Source organism: Petromyzon marinus, chromosome 19 (assembly GCF_048934315.1).
Source record: "Petromyzon marinus isolate PM22_M1 ecotype Great Lakes invasive population chromosome 19, UKy_Petmar_22M1.pri1.0, whole genome shotgun sequence".
NCBI lineage: Eukaryota > Metazoa > Chordata > Hyperoartia > Petromyzontiformes > Petromyzontidae > Petromyzon > Petromyzon marinus.
In genome coordinates, this window is record NC_133685.1 from 2778755 (window position 1) to 2784744 (window position 5990).

The following is a 5990-nucleotide window of genomic DNA, read 5'->3' on the forward strand; positions in this document are numbered from 1 at the left end:
AGATTGGGGGGGGTGCGTGGTGGAGGGGGAGGGGTGTAGATTGGGGGGGGGGTGAGGGGGGTGCGTGGGGATTGTAGGCGGAGGAGTGGGTGAAGCTGTGGGGGCAGGTGGATGTTGGGGGGGCGGTTAAGGGGGAGGGGGGACGGCGGTGGGGGGAGGGGGTTAAGGGGAGGAGGGAGGACGGCGGTGGGGGGGGGTCCTCTTCGCTTCACTTGACGTTGATCTAGAGTCGCCACGTGGTCCAGAGGTTAAAGAGATTGGACGCTCACGTGACCGCGTGCGAGACGGCTCCTTGCGAAATTAACTTCTTAATTAGAGTCCGCGGGGGAGAGGGGGAGGGGAGATGGGGCGGGAGGGAGAGTGGAGACGGACAGAGAAGGTGGAGGGGGGGGGGGCGGAGGTGGGGGGGGGGAGATGGAGAAAGACGGGAGAGAGAGAGAGTACAGAGAGAGTGGAGAGATGGACGGGGAGATGGGCAAAGAGAGAGGGGGGGGGGGTAAGGAATGAGAGATGAGCGAGATCGAGAGAGATCCGGGGAGAGATAATGGGAGATGAGGGAGCGCACAGCGAAGACAGATGCACACAGACGGGGGGGGGGGGCGAGAGAGGGGAGATAAATGGTGAGATGGTGGAGCGTGCAACGAAGTACATGAACGATGGAGGATAAAGAAGAGATGTCGATACGAACTCGCCACTGACGTTAACTGCGGCCGGGAAATCGAACTCAGGTTACCGGGTTCGTAGCGCGGTACGATAACCACTGTGCTCCCGCTTCCCACTCTCTCTCCTCCATGTCAACTCCTAGTCGCTAACCTCTTCCATCTCCCCTTGGTCGCTCATCTTCTCTCTTCCTCCTCTCACCTGTCCTCTTTCCTCTCCACTCCCCCACCCCGTCTCTCTCAGCTCTCTCTCTCTCTCTTGCCCTCTTCTCTCCCCTCGTATCTCTCTTTCTTTTGCGATCAGAGGAAACAAGAAGATGCTCGGTGCAGTCGGCACTTTGCTTCGTTCATCATTTCGTTTTTTCAATGCTTTGCTTTATATGCCCCCCCCTTTTTAAATGAAATATTTCACAGTTCTCCCCACCGCCGCCCCCCCCATCTCTCGCTCTCCCCCTTCCTTCCAATGCCACCCACCAACCACCTCGGGCCGCACGCCGCTCCACAATCTCAGCTGCTGACAGCTCCTCCTGGCAGGCGGCGTGCGGGGTGCGCGCCGTGGCGAGACCACCCCGAGACACGCGCAGATTCTCAGCGGCCTTCCAGGGCTCGATCTCTCTCTCTCGATCTCTCTCTTTTTACGATCAGAGGAAACAAGAAAATGCTCGGTGTAGTCGGCACTTTGCTCCGTTCATTATTTCGTTTTTTTTAATGCTTTGCTTTATGTAACCCCCCCCCCCCCTTTTAAATGAAAGACCCAAAAATGTTTCCTTCCCTCTCTCTCTACCCCCCTCTCTGCCGCCCCCTCTCTCTCTACCCTCCTCTCTGCCTCTCCTCTCTCTACCCCCTCTCCGCCCCCCCCCTCTCTCTCTGCCCCCTCTCTTCCTACTCCATTTGGCTCTCTCTCGCTCTCTCTTTTTTCTTTATAACTACGACAAGTGCTGCACCTGCACGCAGCCCTTCCCACAGTCAAACGGCCTCCGACGGGTAGCTTAGATCTGCATGCAGAGCTCTCCGTCATCTGCCACCGAGCACACGGCCTCCTCCAGCGCCCACTGCTCCTTGAAGGCCGGCACGGCGTGGGTCAGCCGCGCGTGGCGGAACTCCAGCCACACCCTGGCTCCGACCAGAGCGCGGAAGATGCCCAGGCTGCTGGCCGGACGTTTCCCCTCCAGGGCCACCTTCCTCGCCCTGTATATGGCGAGCTTGGCGTAGCCGAAGAGCACGTTGACCAGCCCCTGAAGATGTTGGGGTCCGTCGCCCTTCGGGTATCCAAAGATGAGGACCGTTGGGGAGAAGTGGAGGCTGAACCTTCGGAGGATGTTTCTCAGGACCTTGAACAGCGAGTCCAGGCTCTTGCACTCCACGTATTGGTGCGCCACCGTCTCCACTTTACCGCAAAACCGGCACTCCGGGGACGTGTCGGTGAAGCGCGCCAGGGAGGCGTTGGTGGTGACGGTGCCGTGGGCGATGCTCCAGCTGAGGTCGCCGATGCGGTTGTACGTCGGTCTGCAGAAGAGTTGCCTCCAGCGAGGCCTCTCCGGAGAGACGCAGGGCAGGGCTTTCCTCCAAGCTCTCGATCTCTCTCTCTCGATCTCTCTCTCTCTAGATCTCTCTCTCTTTATTTTTACGATCAGAAGAAACAAGAAGATGCTCGGTGTAGTCGGCACTTTGCTCCGTTCATCATTTCGTTTTTTGTTTTTTTATGCTTTGCTTTATGTAACCCCCCCCCCCCCCCCTTTTAAATGAAAGACCCAAAATTTTTTTTCGATCTCTCTCTCGATTTCTCTCTCGATATCTCTCTCGATCTCTCTCTCTAGAAAAGCCCCTCTCTGTACCAGCGTCGAAGGCACCCTCGTGTTCACCTTCTGAAGCGCTCGCTCGTCAACGTGGCGTGCGCGATGACCACCACAACCACCACCACGTGACTTTTATTTCGTGTTGTGCGCGGTGCTTTTAGCGCCACATCGCGTGGATTTGTAGCGTTTATCTTCATTTGTGTTGCTGGTGACTTTGTGTATTTCATATCGAAATCGCGTCCAGTGCTGTTGCTGCTGGCGGCAATAAAAGTTGTTTAAAAGTGAAAAGTCTGTCTCTCTCTCTCGCGGCACGGGCGCGCACAGCGAGTCGAATCGCACTCGCGATTCCAACAGGCCGAGTCGAAGAGAAACTAGCAGCAGCAACAACAACAACAAAAACCCCTTCAATGTTGTCGCCTGTTTTCTCAGTCCGCTTGTTCCTGGTGAGGGTCGCGGCGGCGGCAGCGAGTTGGGGCGTGGCGGTCCACACCTCTCGTTCCCTGACGACAGACTCCAGCACTCATATACTACACTATACACTACTACACTATACACTACTACACTATACACTACTACACTATACACTACTACACTATACACTACTACACTATACACTACTACACTATACACTACTACACTATACACTACTACACTATACACTACTACACTATACACTACTACACTATACACTACTACACTATACTACTACTACACTATACACTACTACACTATACACCTACTTATACACTACTACACTATACACTACTACACTATACACTACTACACTATACACTACTACACTATACACTACTACACCTATACACTACTACACTATACACTACTACACTATACACTACTACACTATACACTACTACACTATACACTACTACACTATACCACTACTACACTATACACTACTACACTATACACTACTACACTATACACTACTACACTATACACTACTACACTATACACTACTACACTAAACACAACTACACTACTACACTACTACACTATACACTACACTCTACAACACTATCCACTACTAACACTACTACACTATACACTACTACACTATACACTACTACACTAACACTACTACCCTATACACTACTACACTATACACTACTACACATATACACACTACACCTATACACTACTACACTATACACTACACACTACACTCACTACACTATACACTCTACACTATACACTCCTACACTATACACTCTACCACTATACACTCCTACACTATACACTCCTACACTATACACTCCTACACTATACACTCACACTATACACTCCTACACTATACACTCCTACACTATACACTCCTACACTATACACTCCTACACTATACACTCCTACACTATACACTCCTACACTATACACCCTACACTATACACTCCTACACTATACACTCCTACACTATACACTCCTACACTATACACTCCCTACACTATACACTCCTACACTATACACTCCTACACTATACACTCCTACACTATACACTCCTACACTATACACTCCTACACTATACACTCCTACACTATACACTCACACTATACACTCCCAACACTATACACTCCTACACTATACACTCCTACACTATACACTACTACACTATACACTACTACACTATACACTACTACACTATACACTACTACACTATACACTACTACACTATACACTCACACTATACACTACTACACTATACACTACTACACTATACACTACTACACTATACACTACTACACTATACACTACTACACTATACACTACTACATATACACCTACACTATACACTCCTACACTATACACTCCTACACTACTACACTACTACACTATACACTACTACACTATACACTCCTACACTATACACTCCTACACTATACACTCCTACACTATACACTCCTACACTATACACTCCTACACTATACACTCCTACACTATACACTCCTACACTATACACTCCTACACTATACACTCCTACACTATACACTCCTACACTATACACTCCTACACTATACACTCCTACACTATACACTCCTACACTATACACTCCTACACTATTACACTCCTACACTATACACTCCTACACTATACACTCCTACACTATACACTCCTACACTATACACTCCTACACTATACACTCCTACACTATACACTCCTACACTATACACTCCTACACTATACACTCCTACACTATACACTCCTACACTATACACTCCTACACTATACACTCCCACCCTATACACTCCTACACTATACACTCCTACACTATACACTCCTACACTATACACTCCTACACTATACACTCCTACACTATACACTCCTACACTATACACTCCTACACTATACACTCCTACACTATACACTCCTACACTATACACTCCTACACTATACACTCCTACACTATACACTCCTACACTATACACTCCTACACTATACACTCCTACACTATACACTCCTACACTATACACTCCTACACTATACACTCCTACACTATACACTCCTACACTATACACTCCTACACTATACACTCCTACACTATACACTCCTACACTATACACTCCTACACTATACACTCCTACACTATACACTCCTACACTATACACTCCTACACTATACACTCCTACACTATACACTCCTACACTATACACTCCTACACTATACACTCCTACACTATACACTCCTACACTATACACTACTACACTATACACTACTACACTATACACTACTACACTATACACTACTACACTATACACTACTACACTATACACTACTACACTATACACTACTACACTATACACTACTACACTATACACTACTACACTATACACTACTACACTATACACTACTACACTATACACTACTACACTATACACTACTACACTATACACTACTACACTATACACTACTACACTATACACTACTACACTATACACTACTACACTATACACTACTACACTATACACTACTACACTATACACTACTACACTATACACTACTACACTATACACTACTACACTATACACTACTACACTATACACTACTACACTATACACTACTACACTATACACTACTACACTATACACTACTACACTATACACTACTACACTATACACTACTACACTATACACTACTACACTATACACTACTACACTATACACTACTACACTATACACTACTACACTATACACTACTACACTATACACTACTACACTATACACTACTACACTATACACTACTACACTATACACTACTACACTATACACTACTACACTATACACTACTACACTATACACTACTACACTATACACTACTACACTATACACTACTACACTATACACTACTACACTATACACTACTACACTATACACTACTACACTATACACTACTACACTATACACTACTACACTATACACTACTACACTATACACTACTACACTATACACTACTACACTATACACTACTACACTATACACTACTACACTATACACTACTACACTATACACTACTACACTATACACTA